This window comes from Betta splendens, chromosome 2, assembly GCF_900634795.4.
Source record: "Betta splendens chromosome 2, fBetSpl5.4, whole genome shotgun sequence".
Taxonomy (NCBI): Eukaryota; Metazoa; Chordata; class Actinopteri; order Anabantiformes; family Osphronemidae; genus Betta; species Betta splendens.
Genome location: NC_040882.2, coordinates 14,441,995 through 14,459,492, shown reverse-complemented (window position 1 = coordinate 14,459,492; position 17,498 = coordinate 14,441,995). Strand labels below are relative to the sequence as shown.

Genomic DNA, 17,498 nt, shown 5'->3' with positions numbered 1-17,498 from the left:
GCATTACTGCAGCCGCCGCACCGATCCGTCTGTCAAACTCTCACGCTTCCTTCCTTCCCTCACTCGTGAACAAGACCCCAAGATACTTAAAACTCCTCCACTTGAGGCAGGAACTCTTCTCCAACCTGGAGAGAGCAAACCACCTTTATCCGGTCGAGAACCATGGCCTCAGATTTGGAGGAACTGATTCTCATCCCAGCCGCTTCACTCCTCCCTGAACCGCCGCCTTACCGCGGTGGAGGAGTTTGTGTGCCCGAATGACCCCGGGAGCTATGTTGTCGGGGGCTAAATGCCCCTGGTAGGGTCTCCTAAGGCAAACAGGTCCTGGGCGACGGGCCAGACTAAGAGCGGTTCACAACCCCCCTATGAAAGACAAACCACCAAGGCCAGAGACGTCGCCCGGTACGGCGCAGCCGGGGCCCCACCCTGGAGCCAGGCCCGGGGTTGGGGCTCGTATGCGAGCGCCTGGTGGCCGGCACAGCCCGAAAGAGCGACGTGGGGCTGTCCTCAAGTGGACCCACCATCCGCGGGAGGAACCGTAGGGGGCCGGTGCAGAGTGGATTGGGCGGCAGTCGAAGGCGGGAGCCTGGGCGCCCCAATCCCTGGATAACCAATCTGTTATTGGGACATGGAAAATGACGTAAAACACATCAACTGCCCTGGTGAATTTCGACTCCATGCAGAGGAGTAAACAATAATTTCTTTATAATAATATAATATTATCAAGGTATCTGAGTGTCCCTATATTCTTAAATATTACCCCACATGTTTTTGGTCACCCCCATGTTATGATATGTGTGGTGCTCAGTGTAACCACCTGAGGGAAGTAGCAGACTGCAAGACTCAGTAGAGGTGAGTATTAGTTGCTGGGGGAAAAAGGTAAAAAGAAGCGGCAACAAACTGACTAATAGATAACGAGACCTCACTGTCTATGCACATTTTCTTTAACTTTTAAGGAAAGTTGTCTTTTGTGTTATATAGATTTTTATATTAAAAATAGTAATAGTAAAAACAGTAATGGCAACAAAAATTAAAACACTGATGTGAACAATCAGTCAACTATCAACTATCAGGCAGAGACAACTATTGAATAATCTAGATGAACATGTCGAATACATACATACATAATACACAGATGTAAAACAAAACACAAGTTATTAATTGCAGAACATAAATCATATAAAAATTATAAGTAAGAACAATTTTTTCCCCATACAATACGTAAAACTGATATGACAAACCGAATGTCATGAATTCCATGCACACAATGGGGCATAAACTATAAGATAAGACTATATGATAAGAAAGACATTTTTTTCATTACACAGGTCAGTGCTGTGCAGACATTTTTAAAGGGCAGAGACTGACAGAGACTGTGGCTATTTGTGCTTGAATGAAAAAAGATAAAACCCAGAGTGGAGTTGGAAAAGCCCAGCAGAATAGAAAAGAAGCTGAAGGTATTATAGATGACATCTAAATTATGTTTAGCCTAGTTTTTGTTTCAATGTTGTCTTTCGTCTTGTGGCCTAATGGTGATGCCACACAACCTTTACTGGAGCAGGAGAAAGGCAGCACATGTAACATCACAAATACTTTCCCACACTGTTTACACTATAGAGAAGCCTCATTATTATGAACACGTTGGTGTCTCCGTAAATGACTGCTGCATGAAAATGCTTTTCCACACTGTTCACACGAGTGAGGCTTCTCTCCTGTGTGAGAACGTTGGTGAATCAGTATTTGACTGCGTTGAGAGAATGCTTTTCCACATTGTTCACAAATATGAGGCTTCTCTCCCGTGTGAATACGTCGGTGAATCAGTAAATGACTGCTGCATGAAAATGCTTTTCCACACTGTTCACACGAGTAAGGCTTCTCTCCAGTGTGAAAACGTTTGTGTATCACTAAGCTATAGCGATGAGAGAATGCTTTTCCACATTGTTCACATGAGTAAGGCTTCTCTCCCGTGTGTGCACGTCGGTGATTTAGTAAATGACTGCTGTCAGAGAATGCTTTTCCACACTGTTCACATGAGTAAGGTTTCTCTTCCGTGTGAACACGTTGGTGAATCAGTAATTGACTGCGTCGAGAGAATGCTTTTCCACATTGTTCACAAATATGAGGTTTCTCTCCGGTGTGAACACGTCGGTGACTCAGTAAATGACTGCGCTGAGAGAATGCTTTTCCACATTGTTCACAAATATAAGGCTTCTCTCCCGTGTGAACAAGTTTGTGTCTCATTAAATCAGGTCTGTGACCGAATGCTTTTCCACATTGTTCACATGAGTGAGGTTTTTTCTCCAGAGGTGAACACGTTGGTGAATCCGTAAATGACTGCAATTGAGAGAATGCTTTTCCACACTGATCACATGAGTATGGTTTCTCTCCAGTGTGAACACGATTTGTGGATTGTCAACGTACTTGACCTTTTAAATGTTGCTCCACATTCCGCATGCAGGTGTATGGTCTTTCTTCCTGCATGAACTTGCTGATGACGCTTTAGGTTACTTCTTGCAGTAAATGTTTTGCCACACTGGTCACATGATATGGTTCTCTCCCGTGTGACACGTTGGTGAAGCAGTACTGTCTGCTGCAGGAGAATGCTTTTTCCACAATTGTTTCACATGAGTGAGGTTTTTCTCCAGTGTGAACACGATTGTGGAACGTCAACGTACTGACCTTTTTAAATGCTGCTCCACATTCAGTGCAGGTGTATGGTCTTTCCCCTGCATGAACTTGCTGATGACTTTTTAGGTTACCTCTTGCAGTAAATTGCTGACAAAGATACTGCCTTGAGTATCGTCTTCCTCTTTGTTTCTACGGTGACAAATATACAAAAGAAAAATTAAAGCTCACGATCGCACCAGAAAACTTCAACAACACCAAAAGATTGAAAGGTCTCTGAGAAACTCTGTTGCTTCTTATTATACTACTACTACTACTACTGTAAATCCACTATAGTAGCAGTAGTAGATAGTAGTAGTAGGAGTATTGTGAGATTAAGCCTCACAGTAAATTTTATTATAAAAAGTTTTCTTTCATAAAAATTCCAATTACTTTGTCACACACTTTCTGGGTCTTTCTGCTTTGTTTACATTGACTTGGAGGGAGCTGCTGTTGTCCGTTCCCTGATGACAGGCCTTTTTGTCTCAACTCCTTTAAAGTGGCTATTGTTTTGGCTTTTGTTGATGTAAGAATAAGTAAGTTACAATCACTTTTGGCAAACTTTTTATTTATTCAAGAATCTACTCATCAGCTCTGTCTATATGACTCGGACAGCAATTCTATCACATACGAGTGCTTCCTTAAAAATAAAGAGCTGTAACATAACACTGGCAGTAAGAGCCCACTGAAAAGTCTCAACGCTAATGCATACCAATGACTACAGGCAAACACAACAGGCAAGATTCAACAGCCTTCAATCGGATCTAATGTAAACATCTTGGCTGTGTTCGGCAGCATGAAGCTCGTAAATTGGTAAAAATCCACAAATTAGCCGCACCGTTGCAGATGCAGGGTTTACCGTAATGGAAAAAAGTAGAATCTTATAGTCCAGGAATTATGCTAAATGTTTACTATGTTGTGTTGCTTGTTGCTCTTATTTGTAATTATTTGTAATAAAATATTCTAGCCAACACAGAAAAAGTGAGACAAGAAGAGGTCAAGAAGGACAAAACATAGTCATGAAAACTCAGACTATGGAGTCAAATTAGGGTCACACTAGATTTATGCGTACGTAAACCTATCTGTGTGTGCGTATCCAAATTTATACCTGTAGACTTAGTGGGGCTGTACCACTCTTACACATATTAATTGCAGCATTGAAATTACACGCTAATGGTGGCTAAATATACAAGTAAAATTAACATGACCCTAATTTGCCTCCATGCTCTGATTGGCTAATGAACAAGGATGTTGTCGCAGTCCTTTGACTGGACTGGGAAATAGAAAAACAGGTTAGAAGTTGGAAAAAGGTCCAACAATACCGTTTTCTGTACTTCCATGGTTGTTCAAGGAAGCAGGTGGATCTCAACCTGTTAAAGAAAAGGCAAGAGGACGACAGTGAAGCTGATGAAGTAACAAAATAAATTAGTACAAATTAGGTTGATTACATAAAAGTATATACAGATACTTCAAAATCACCCGCTTCGGATGTTATCATCCGTAACATATGGGCTGATCAGTACTTATCAGCCCATTCGTATGGGCCAGCAGGTACCTACTCTACCTACTTGCTAACAGCTAGCAGCTAGCTAAGTTGCTACGTTCAGCAGCTTTGGATACTTTTGTGGTTAAGGTTAGGGTTAGATAATGGGGGGTTTCAGGTTACAGTTAGCTAACACAATACAGCTAGCTAGTTGCTAAGTTATGCTTGCTAATATAATCAAAATCAAACACTTTGATCCTCCCGTCTGAACAACAACCGCTCAACAGTGCCCCTACTCATTCTGTCGGTCCGAGCAGTGATCTACCTTACGAATCAATGACGGCAACGTATGGGCTGATAACCACTAATAATGAACCACTGAATGGCGTCCACAGCTGCTCTCAAAATCAATAAATGTAGATTTGGTGTTATCCCTGGGTCACTGAAACACGAAGCATATAAATGACTACATCAGTACACATCTTTACAAAGCAATAGTGGAGGGAAGTATAATATGAGGGGCCAATATTATTTTTGCCATACTGTCTTACTACTGTTGTTGCTTTACATTAGATATAGATTTTAAATTAAGTCAGTAAAGACATTTTTGTGTTCTGTTTTTAATTTGAAAAATAATTGAAAAAAATCTGAATACTTGTTTGTATCTGTACCAAAATGTTGGTATAGCGACAACACTAGATGCAGATTTTCAGCATAACATAAGGCTGCTTTGAATAATGATATATTTGTTTATTTTTCCATTCATATTCATATGGTCTGAAAATAATAACCTTGCATTTCAGCACCACTCCAATTTATTAGCTTAAGTACGTAAATAACTAGTCATTAACATGAATCAATAAGAACAATTTACAGAACACTGCCAAAATATAATAACAAAATAAAAGTATGAATGCATTTAATGATTCTAGGAAATTTGTTTTGGCAGATTCTAAACATTTTAACTGTAAATATTTATAAGTGTGAATTCGTTTCAGCTTGCTTTTGGTGGGGATTACAATTTATCAATCAGATTTGATTAAAAAAAGGTCAAGAGAAAAACTCGTGTTAGAAGTTGTGACGTTTAAAAGAACCAACGAAGTTTAGAACAGAGAGAAACCCAATAAAATAACCACAGATCAAAACCAACGGCTCTGATGAGTCACCACGAGGCTGCAGTCAAAGACCGTGTCGAAAATAAAACATACAGGGCTTTCACTGTCCACTTTCATAATTTCCTATTTCTGAGCTCAGACGTAAAAGCCTTTCTACTACTGACCCGGCCGATTCCTCCGTTCGTTGCGTTGATTGCTGTTCGGTCCCGGTTTTGGCCCTTCGTCCTCCGTGTTGCTTTCCGTCGCAGTCGTCCGTCGTCGTGTCGAGCTCACGGTCTATCGCTCCCGTCTCGTCCCGGTGATCAGCTGATCACAGCGTCCTCTGTTTTTGGCGACGGATTCCTTTCCCGGTGGAGCTGTAGTGGGAGCAGGTTCTGTTCCAGTCTGTCTCCCTCTGAGCAGAGAACCAGGTCCTGTGGAGGTCGAAGGACCTTGATTTGCCAGAGAAAACAGAGGAGACGTCAGGTGGCGCGCTTTTATGACGTGGGGCTTTCGCTCCGCCCACTGGTGTCGCATACGCTCGCTGGAGGTCTCAGGTGAAACGGGACCCTGGTGTCCCAGCGGGACTGTGAGTGTTTGTGGGCCTTTGTTCTTGGAACACAGAAAATTCCGTGCTCTGGAATAAACTATCTGGGAGTTTAGTTAACTACATTTTAGTGTCAATGTGTGACCACTGAATAAACTCCTTTCGTGGTAAAAACTTTGTCATAAGGTGTCAAGTTTAGCTAGAGTCAAATTAAAAATAATTCTTTATTAGTGTTAACTAAAAATATATGTGATAATATGTGAAAGTGGTTACAGCTCACTTACTTGTTGTCTTATATTTATCTAATAAAATGCATTTTTTTCATTCACTCTTTATTTGTAATTATAGTTATACCCTGTATAAGGGAGCTGCTATTTTGGAAGATAACATGTACAAAAAACATTTACAATTTAAATTTAGTTTAAATTAGAATTTTAATTTGATTTAATTTTAAGTAACTATTAACTAACTAAGTAACTAACTCTCAGCTCATTAAACTGAACGTGCAGTGTGTAACAGCATATTACTTTTATCACCAGACGACCTGCGTCTGGCCAATGACCTGAATGATTTCTACTGCTGCTTTGGTAAACAATGGGTCAGTCCTAACACCCTTCCTCCCCAGCCATTGTGCAGCAACAGGCCTCCCCCCACAGCCCCACCTGATCCACCCACACAGCTTCACACCTCAGTGTCCCCCACCCCCCTCACACCTCTGTCCATCAAAGAGGGAGATGTGACCAGACGCGGCTGAACCTCTACAAAACTGCAGGCCCTGATTCTGTCTCCCCCTCCACCCTGAAGCACTGTAACAACCAGCTGTCTCCAGTGTTCACAGACATTTTTAACACCCCACTGGAGACGTGTCATGTGCCAGTCTGCTTCAAATCTTGAAGAAGAATCTTGTGAACAAAAACACAGAAAAGTAACTTTTCCAAAACAGTCAAGAAAATGAAAAAAAAAAAGTTATGGCTTCCAAGATGTCTTGTTTGCTTAGCTGGAAGTTCATCCAGCTCTCATCTTTCCTCCCAGGTATGATTTTTATTTTATTATTTTTATTTTTGACTCTTCAGGAAGAGTCTCCACCAGGGTGCCGTTTAAAAACGTTTATTATTCACATATGCAGAAATAAAACCACAAAGTAAAACGTTGGATTCCTCTTGTCCTTGAGCCGTCAGAAACCCCAAGAAGAAAGAAACTACAGTTTAAAATTCATAACTTGGGTCCAACTGAAAGTCTTCTCTTTCATTAAGGAGTGAGCATTTGGTATCTTGACCATTACCTCCCTGTGCTAGTGGCAGAGGCTGAGAAAGGGGTTTTGGTTTTAGGAGTTATGAGACAGTCTAGGATCTGGTAACTGATAATGGAGAGGGAGGGAGAGTTTTAGACTTAAAGTTGTGTCACCCTAAGTGGTCTTTAATGTCAGATCTAGTTTTTAGCTGTTTAAAAGGAAAGAGTCTTTGTGCTCTGTTGTGGAAAAAATACCACGAGGGTTTCTAACTGGCTCAATAAAAAGAAGAATCCAAAAAGTTGACTTTGTAAAGTTATTTCTAGATATGCATACGAAAATGAAAGAAAATATCAATAAGTATAAAACAGGCACCCGGGTGGAGAGGACAAGTTGATGCTCACACAAGGTGCACACCAGAGTTCTCTGAAAACATCTGCTTCCTGTCCTGAGTACTTAAGACATAAAGATAACCATCTTCCTCTAACACAAACACCTCCCAATCATTCTCTAGACAGACATGAGCTTAACGTCAGGAAACAGACCAAGTCTATAATATTATTTAGACAGTTGACATTTCAGGTTTTGCTAAGTTTGCAAAATCAGAGGTGGGAAAGAGGAACTTTGTTGGTGCACTTGGGGTTCATGTGTCACTCAAAGGGCACCTTGTTCCTTATCCAAGTCAGACACTGTCTCACAGGGTAATAAAAAGAGAACTGGGCTTCCTGCTCACAAAAGGAGAACTACCCCCCGCTCAGATGTGCTCTTGTACTTATGTCCGGTCACTGAAACAAGCACTTTAAAGTATGAGAATAAATCAAATGATATTAAGGCATAAATGATCAAAATAATCAACATTAATGGCTGCCCAGCTGGCCGGACGCTCGCCATCACAGCGATATCCAGCACTGCGGTCTGGATTTTTGGCAGCGGCCAGAACTGCGGTGGGCTATTTTTATTCAGGGGCGCCAACAGACTCCCAACCGGCAGCAGTGTCTGCCGTAGCTCCGCCCACGGCTCCCGTCACTCAGAGGGAGACCGTGCCCGGAGCTGTTTATCTCTCTCCATCAGAGGCCCGAAGGATATGGAGGGAGCTGAAGGGACAGGGTGTTGGAACGGTGGATTTTAAACGGACAATTAAGCCACGTTCGACCATATCCGTTCCGGGTGGTCTGGTTGAGACCACGTCCGTTCCTGGTGGTCTGGAGAAGGCCACGTCTGTTCCTGAGGGTGGTCCGGTTCCGGCTCCACGTCTGGTTTCGTCTCCGGTTCCGGCTCCTCGTCTGGTTTCGTCTCTGTCTCCGGTTCCGGCCCCACGTCTGGCTTCGTCTCCGGTTCCGGCTCCATGTCTGGCTTCGTCTCCGGTTCCGGCTCCACGTCTGGTTTCGTCTCCGGCTCCGGCTCCACGTCTGGTTTCGTCTCCGGTTCCGGCTCCACGTCTGGTTTCGTCTCCGGTTCCGGCTCCACGTCTGGTTTTGTCTCCGGTTCCGGCTCCACGTCCACGTCTGGCTTCGTCTCCGGTTCCGGCTCCACGTCTGGCTTCGTCTCCGGTTCCGGCTCTACGTCTGGTTTCGTCTCCGGTTCCGGCTCCACGTCTGCCCTCCAAGAAGGGCGCTTCTCTGAGGGTGGGGCTGCTTCTTGTTTCCCCGAGGGCAGCACCTCGTACGGTTCCTGTCGCCAAGCCACGTTTGACCCTTGAGGTTCCTGGTGGTCCAGTGGAGGCCACGTTTCGTCGCGGTGGTCCAAAGAGGACGCCGTTGGTTCCTGTTCGTCGCGGTGGTCCAAAGAGGACGCCGTTGGTTCCTGTTCGTCGCGGTGGTCCAAAGAGGACGCTGTTGGTTCCTGTTCGTCGCGGTGGTCCAAAGAGGACGCCGCTGGTTCCCGTTTGTCGTCGCGGTGGTCCAAGGAGGACGCCGCTGGTTCCCGTTCGTCGTCGCGGTGGTCCAAGGAGGACGCCGCTGGTTCCCGTTTGTCGTCGCGGTGGTCCAAGGAGGACGCCGCTGGTTCCCGTTCGTCGTCGCGGTGGTCCAAGGAGGACGCCGCTGGTTCCCGTTTGTCGTCGCGGTGGTCCAAGGAGGACGCCGCTGGTTCCCGTTCGTCGTCGCGGTGGTCCAAGGAGGACGCCGCTGGTTCCCGTTCGTCGTCGCGGTGGTCCAGGGAGGACGCCGCTGGTTCCCGTTTGTCGTCGCGGTGGTCCAGGGAGGACGCCGCTGGTTCCCGTTTGTCGTCGCGGTGGTCCAAGGAGGACGCCGCTGGTTCCCGTTTGTCGTCGCGGTGGTCCAAGGAGGACGCCGCTGGTTCCTGTTTGTCGTCGCGGTGGTCCAAGGAGGACGCCGCTGGTTCCCGTTTGTCGTCGCGGTGGTCCAAGGAGGACGCCGCTGGTTCCCGTTTGTCGTCGCGGTGGTCCAAGGAGGACGCCGCTGGTTCCTGTTCGTTGGCGCGGAGGTCCAAGGAGGACGCCGCTAGTTCCCGTTCGTCGTCTTGGTGGTCCACAAGGGGCCTTAGGGCTCATGGGGGCTAGGCCACCGGACTGGTCGCCTTGCCGCCATAATCACCCGCTGCTACGCTGGCTCTGCCTCTACCGTCGACGCCCACCCAGGGAGCTGGGCCCGTGTTCAGGGGCACCAGGAGTGCCAGTCGACTCCCAGCGGCTGCTGGGTTGGACCCTGCCTCGTTGGCACCCACCATGAGACTGGTGGAAGACTCGTTATTTGTGGACTACCTTAGTTTGTTTTGGACTTGGTTAACTATTGGGAGTTATGTTAGTGGGGTTATGTTTTGATCATACAAGTGTTTGTGAGGTTATGGGTTATTTTTGTTTGGAGTGTCTCCTGTCTGGGTGTCATGTTGGGTTCTCGTTTCTGTCTGTGTTTTTGTCTTTTCGTTTGGCCCTCCTCCTTGCCTACCTCCGCCCGGCTCGTCTAGTTTGTGCGAGTTCGCCGTCTGGGAGCCGACTTTGAGAGGGGGGCTCTGTTGTGACTCGGCTTCCACGCCACCAGGGGCAGCCTGGCTTCACCCTTTTGGTTTTGTGTCCTTGTTTCCTGTCTTGTGTTTCCTGTATTAGTTTGATTGGGTTCACCTGTCTTGTCTTGTATTTAAGGTCTCAGTTTGTGCACAGTCTTTGTTGGTGCATTACTCATACTCGTACTTGTTACTCATACTCATACTCGTTATGTGTTACTCGTCACTTGTTACCGTGCCATCGTGTCCTGTCCAGGTTTGTGTGTTTGTTTGCTGATTACGTTTGATACTGTTGTTTGCATGTTTTGTGTTTAGGATAGTTATTTAGTTTCCTGCTCTGCAGCGATTTTTAGTTTATCTGTGAGTTTTAGGTGTTAGTGTGCATGTTTGGTTTTCTGGTTTATCGTGCATACGCAGCGTCCTTAGTTTGTATTGTCCTTTCTGTATGTGTTATTATTAAACCATTTGTCGTCAGTCCTGTCTCAGGGTCGTTGCGTTTGGGTCCTCCCTCCAGTCCAGTTTGTAGACCATTGTAGTTTGTCTCCCCGCTCAAGGAGCGTGTTTTAGAATCTTGTTCAGTCTGGTTTGACCCTCGCTCGTAACAGAAAGGCAGGGTACACCCTGGACGGGTCGCCAGTCCATCGCAGGGCATCACATAGACAGACCACCATTCACTCACACACTCACACCTACGGGCAATGGAGAGAAGCCAATCAACCTAATAAGAATAAGAATAAGAATAAGAAAACCTTTAATAGTCCCGCAGTGGGGAAATTACCTCTCACAACATAACTCACAGATGAGCAAGAATACAGGTACAGAACAGTTTGTGTTGGCACAGTACAAAGCAGTACAGTACAGTTAGAGTGAGTATGAGGTCATTGCAGGGTTATTGCACAGTAATGGGTATAAGATTTGTACCGGTAACAACATACATGATTGTTCACAGATTTACACAAGTATTGTGCAGAGCAGGTTGCTATATAAACCACTGATGCAGTGGGTGAGTGACTGTGGTGGGATGTGGTCAACAGTTCTGATTGTACAGTCTGATAGCAGCAGGTAGGAAAGATGTACGATATCTCTCCTTCAAACAGCGAGGGTGGATCAGTCTGCTACTGAAGCTGCTCTCCAGAGCAGACAGTGAGTCCTCCAGTGGGTGAGAGACCTGGTCCATGATGGATGTCAGTTTAGCCAGGACCCTTCTCTCAACCACCTCCTGCACCGTGTCCAGAGTGCAGCCCAGGACAGAGCTGGACTTCTTGATGATCCTGTCCAGTCTTTTCCTGTCCCTCGCTGTGATGCTGCTGCCCCAGAATACCACACCGTACAGGATGGCTGATGCCACCACAGAGTCATAGAAGGTCTTCATAGTAAACTCATAATGCACGTCTTTGGACTGTGGGAGGAAGCCGGAGAACCCGAAGAGAAAACACGCAAACACGGGGAGAACGTGCAAACTCCACACAGAAAGGCACCAGGGCCGCCTCCGGGAATCGAACCCAGAACCTTCTTGCTGTGAGGCGACAGTGCTACCCACCGCCCCAATTGTCTGCATGGAAACAAAATTAAAAAGGCAATTCTCCCCGTGCTGTCTTGTTTGCTGAGCTAGAAGTTCATCCAGCTCTCGTCTTTCCTCCCAGGTATGATTTCGTTGGTTATCAGGAGACTCTTCAGGAAGATGCTGATCTCCTGCTGAAGATCCTAAAGCTGGAGAGCGACATCAAGTTTCCTCCTGCCTATGATAATGCAACTACCACTGGTTCTGTGTGGGGCTGGTTTAAAACAGTGCCCCTAGAGGACAGGAGAAGGCTGTACAAGCTCTACGAGGGAGACTTCAGACTGTTTGGTTGCTAGATCAATAACTTTGTTTGACTCTGATCATGTGTTCAATCTGGACACAAGCCACCAAAAGTTACTTCAACGTCATGTTCATTCTAGATCCCATTCTGCCCCCTTGTGGCTGGTTATTTAACTTCTCCAAGCATAAAGATATGGGGGCCACTCAAATCAAGGAAAATAAATCTGAAAAAAAAAAGCAATTAATTAATTAATAAATTAATTGCTCAGCTGCTTCTGCTAAGGACAAAACATTTGATATATATTGGCACAAAATAACATTTATCTAGTTAATTCAGTTTAATTCTCACTCTGAACCACAGAGTAGAGGATGTTCACTTTCACAGAAGCCAAGAAGACTGAAGACTGATCTGAAGGGGGCTCTCAGGACCTGCAGCTACTTCAACAAGGCAGAGAAAGGTCAGCCTGAGAACCAGGACCAGCAGAGGAACCTGCATATTCTGTACATGGTTGAAATGAGTTTACTTGTGTTTTACTTGTGTTTAACACTTGTCTGACACTGTCAAAGAAAGAACAACGTCAAGAGCCTCCTGGGTGACTGAGAATCTTCACCGACAGCATCCTACTATCACTTTTCAGTTCAGTGTATCTTGCCTTGTACCTGCATATTGCAGTAATTTTTAGTTTAAACTTTGTTGTTCAGTTGCTATTATTTTTATTGGTCCAGTGTCCTTCTTCAAACTGCATTTTTGTTTTGTCCTTTGCAATTAAATTCATCAGACTTTGAGTTTATTATTGTTACTTTTAATAAAAGCATTTCTGTAAAAGGCTTCGTTGGTTTTAGTTTGTTTTCCCGTAACTAACAGATGTGAAAACACCTTTGCATTTATTATATGAATAATATAATATTGTTTATTAAGAACTAAAGCATCTTTTCACAATATTCTCTACTACAGTATATGTCCCCAATAAATAGTAGCAGATGTAGCACTATCATTACGTAGTTTGTGTTTCTAAAAGAACAACTAATAGAAAAGCAGGTTTACAAGAAGTATTAAAAACATGTATCAAAGGCAGCCAGTTTAGCAAAATTAGCCCATGTCAATACAACTTCTTACAAGAATTTCAGATTTTTAAAGTTTAACCCGCTTGATGATTTCTTCACGGTCACGTTCCTTCTCTCTTGTTGCAGCTACGTCTTCATACGGCATCTGAGCCATTACACCTTTAGCGTAGCGCTTGGCACCCTTGAAATATTTGACAATTGGGAAAAATTTCTTCAGAAATGAAAATAAAAATCAGGAATAAAAATAATGACTCTATAGAACCATGAAGAACCATGGACATTTTTACAACACCCACAGCTCCGCCAGCTGGAAATGAACAAATGACTCAAAATGATTCGTTCACTTTACTGTTCGCAAGTTAAAGATCCGAGTCAGTTAAAAAAAATCAAACTTCCCATCTCTAAAAACCAGCCACTGGTGCTTTATTACAGTCTCCTGGATGTCTCTGCATACAATGCCTTCGCCCTTTGAAAATCAATCCATCCCAATTGGGAATCCTCTAAATCCAAAGAAGGGTGTCTCGGAAAAGCCGGGCCACATGCTGATGACCCCAACAATTGCAAGACGGCATCGAACCCCACGTTCAAGAACTAATGATGCCATTGTTGCTAAAGATTTGTGCACACTATAGGTTTGTCTGGCCAGACTGTAGGAAAACAATACCAGACTATGAAAGAAAACAATGAAACAGACTATAAGAAAACAAAAAAAAAGACAGAAATAAAGACCAAAAAGACTGAATGAAACAGACTTTAATGACTAATAAAGGGAAGAAAACTATTAGAGAAGTAATAATAATTACTGTACGTACCAGACTATTGAAGAAAAACTGTTTCACTGTCTTGTGCAACATCTGACAGCAAGACACATTAATTTTTGCTTTCAAACTTATGCCCGGTTAAATTCTTAGGAAGCGATCTAATGTGTAGTTTGGGTATTTGATTGATTTCCACTCCAGACGGAGTGCAGGTTACATCTACAGAAAATAAATAATCTAAATAATCCCTCTTTTGTTGGTGTTAACTTCAGCTCAGCTGTGCTCTCATCATTGGCTGCTGGGGGGTGGGGGGGGCATGGGGGTTTGGGGGGCTGAAGCCTATTTTAGCCTGTAGCCTATTTTCCTGCTTCAACCAGCTGCTGCTGAACTTCCACGGTGTCTATGAGCAGTGGCTGCAACAGAGGAAGCCGTTCTGGCATCATGTGACATTGTTGGCTACTCTGACGTCACCTTGTTGGTTCCTCATGTTGTGTCTTTGATCCTTTAGGAATAGAAAACATCACATCTTTCTACAGCTCCATGGCTTAGATACAACACTGTTAAGAGGTGCAATGTGTTCAACCCAGCCACTTTTAGGCCCCAACGAGCTTCACAACTGTGTTTATGGCTCCGCCTCTAGACCCTGCTACGGGCCAATGTCAGGTTGGGTATGCAGTCTGCACTCCTCATGGCGTCCTGAAGTCTGCCGCTTTGCTAAGACACTACTCTGCTCAGGCTGCAGAGTTGATCACGTTGACTGAAGCCTGTAAACTAGCAGAAGGAATGTCTGTTACCATCCACACAGACTCCAGAGATGCTTTTGGAGTCACACTTTGACGCTCTGTGGAAGCTTAGAAAGCTTTTGAAGTCTGATTGCAAACCTATCTTACATCATGATAAGGTTACTGCTTTGCTGGACATTGTTCTGCCACCTACAGCTAATGCTGTTTGTAACTGTCCGACTCACCATCAGTGACGACTTTGTTTCTGCCGACATGCAGCTGCAGACGCTGCTGCGAAGGTCGCTGCCCGGCAACTCTTCCCCCTCCTGATCCTTGTTCCCTCTCCTGATCCTCATTTCCTCTCCAACACTCTCTACCCTCTCCTTCCTCATCTCTCCCTGTGCTTTAAACATTTTCTACCTCACAGGAACACAGACTCTGGCAGACGAATGGTTCCACCTGTAGCCATGGAGTCTGGTTTGGGCCTGATGACAAGCTCCTGAGAAAACACACACACGAGCAGCCTTGAGTTGCCGACGCTGGACGACGTGTAGACTCTTTACATCACGGGAGTGACAGTGACTCAGACGACATTGAGAGGGAAACCTGGCGGTGAAAACAAATCCCAAATGTGTCTGTGATCAGCTGATCACAACCTGAAGGACCCCAACGAACTGTCACTGTCCACCATCAACACACAGGTATGAAACCATTTAACGCTACTGTTCAACAGGACGAAGCGAACCGTTAGGAGAAATCAATTGTAACCTGCTGTTAGAATTCATTTTATGTTACTCTGATTATTACCTTGATCATATGATATTTCTGTGTAATTTTACACTTTTTGTGAATGGGAACATTTCACAACAACACTAAGTTCAAATGGTTATAAGACAACACAAGCCGCGAATGCATCATCATTCTGGTTAATCCCTGATCTCTAGATCCAAATGTACAATTAAAAATCCAAAAGCATGAAATGTATTTTAAGATTATATGAAACAGAACCCCACTGGAATTATGGCTAACCTACATTAGCTGTTTTTATTACAATCAATGGTGTTTCATTAATGTTACATGATGGCATGAAGGTCATGTCTGAACAATTGGCTCTTACATTGCGGATGGCATAGCAGAATCGAATGACAGTAGACATGTTGTTAGCAGACAAATGAGGCATGTGTTATGTTAGAAGAGGCATGTTGTACTTATATCCCAAATAATACTGATTCTAATGGTACAACCGTTCCCATGGAACCCCATGGACAACCGTTATAAAAAACGAAAAAAAAGTTGAAGAGCTGAAAACGTAAAGAGTAATAGCCCCTATCTCCTTATAATGACACGTTCAGGAAGTTGAACGATGATCCTGCGATGAAGCGCTGAGACGATGAAAATGACTGAAAAACGGGCGAAATTCACCAGGGCAGTTGAAAACGACGTCCATCCATCCATCCATCCATTTTCATCCGCTTATCCGGGGCCGGGTCGCGGGGGCAGCAGTCTAAGCAGAGAGTTCCAGACTTCCCTCTCCCCGGACACTTCCTCCAGCTCTTCCGGTGGGACCCCAAGACGTTCCCAGGCCAGCCGAGAGACGTAGTCTCTCCAGCGAGTCCTAGGTCTTCCTCGGGGCCTCCTACCGGTGGGACATGCCCGGAACACCTCCCCAGGGAGGCGTCCAGGAGGCATCCGAACTAGATGCCCGAGCCACCTCAACTGGCTCCTCTCGATGTGGAGGAGCAGCGACTCTACTCCGAGCTCCTCCCGGGTGACAGAGCTCCTCACCCTATCTCTAAGGGAGCGCCCAGCCACCCTGCGGAGGAAGCTCATTTCAGCCGCTTGTATCCGTGACCTTGCCTTTTCGGTCATGACCCAAAGCTCATGACCATAGGTGAGGGTAGGAACGTAGATTGACCGGTAAATTGAGAGCTTTGCCTTTCGGCTCAGCTCCCTCTTCACCACAACGGACCGATACACCGACCGCATTACTGCAGCCGCCGCACCGATCCGTCTGTCAAACTCACGCTCCTTCCTTCCCTCACTCGTGAACAAGACCCCAAGATACTTAAACTCCTCCACTTGAGGCAGGAACTCTTCTCCAACCTGGAGAGAGCAAACCACCTTTATCCGGTCGAGAACCATGGCCTCAGATTTGGAGGAACTGATTCTCATCCCAGCCGCTTCACTCCTCCCTGAACCGCCGCCTTACCGTGGTGGAGGAGTTTGTGTGCCCGAATGGCCCCGGGAGCTATGTTGTCGGGGGCTAAATGCCCCTGGTAGGGTCTCCTAAGGCAAACAGGTCCTGGGCGACGGGCCAGACTAAGAGCGGTTCACAACCCCCCTATGAAAGACAAACCACCAAGGCCAGAGACGTCGCCCGGTACGGCGCAGCCGGGGCCCCACCCTGGAGCCAGGCCCGGGGTTGGGGCTCGTATGCGAGCGCCTGGTGGCCGGGCCCCGTGGGAATATTCCCACGGGGCCCGGCCGGGCACAGCCCGAAAGAGCGACGTGGGGCCGTCCTCAAGTGGACCCACCATCCGCGGGAGGAACCGTAGGGGGCCAGAGTGGATTGGGCGGCAGTCGAAGGCGGGAGCCTGGGCGCCCCAATCCCTGGATAACCAATCTGGTTATTGGGACATGGAAAATGACGTAAAACACATCAACTGCCCTGGTGAATTTCGACTCCATGCAGAGGAGTAAACAATAATTTCTTTATAATAATAATATAATATTATCAAGGTATCCGAGTGTCCCTATATTCTTAAATATTACCCCACATGTTTTTGGTCACCCCCATGTTATGATATGTGTGGTGCTCAGTGTAACCACCTGAGGGAAGTAGCAGACTGCAGACTCAGTAGAGAGGTGAGTATTAGTGCTGGGGAAAAAGGTAAAAAGAAGCGGCAACAAACTGACTAATAGATAACGAGACCTCACTGTCTATGCACATTTTCTTTAACTTTTAAGGAAAGTTGTCTTTTGTGTAATATAGATTTTTATATTAAAAATAGTAATAGTAAAAACAGTAATGGCAACAAAAATTAAAACACTGATGTGAACAATCAGTCAACTATCAACTATCAGGCAGAGACAACTATTGAACAATCTAGATGAAATGTCGAATACATACATACATAATACACAGATGTAAAACAAAACACAAGTTATTAATTGC

General features: G+C 45.3%; 1 long non-coding RNA gene and 1 pseudogene across 1 annotated transcript; both read right to left on the bottom strand.

Annotated features, from left to right (window-relative positions):
• Positions 1 to 875: 875 nt before the first annotated feature.
• On the bottom strand, positions 876 to 2,419 carry LOC114851059 (zinc finger protein 239-like; annotated as a pseudogene).
• Positions 2,420 to 2,662: 243 nt separating this feature from the next.
• LOC114851063 (uncharacterized) lies at positions 2,663 to 6,035 on the bottom strand. Its single transcript, XR_003784977.3, has 3 exons — positions 5,427 to 6,035; positions 3,987 to 4,034; positions 2,663 to 2,817 (listed from the first exon to the last, which is right to left on the bottom strand). It is a non-coding gene; the product is annotated as an uncharacterized LOC114851063 (long non-coding RNA).
• Positions 6,036 to 17,498: the final 11,463 nt, after the last annotated feature.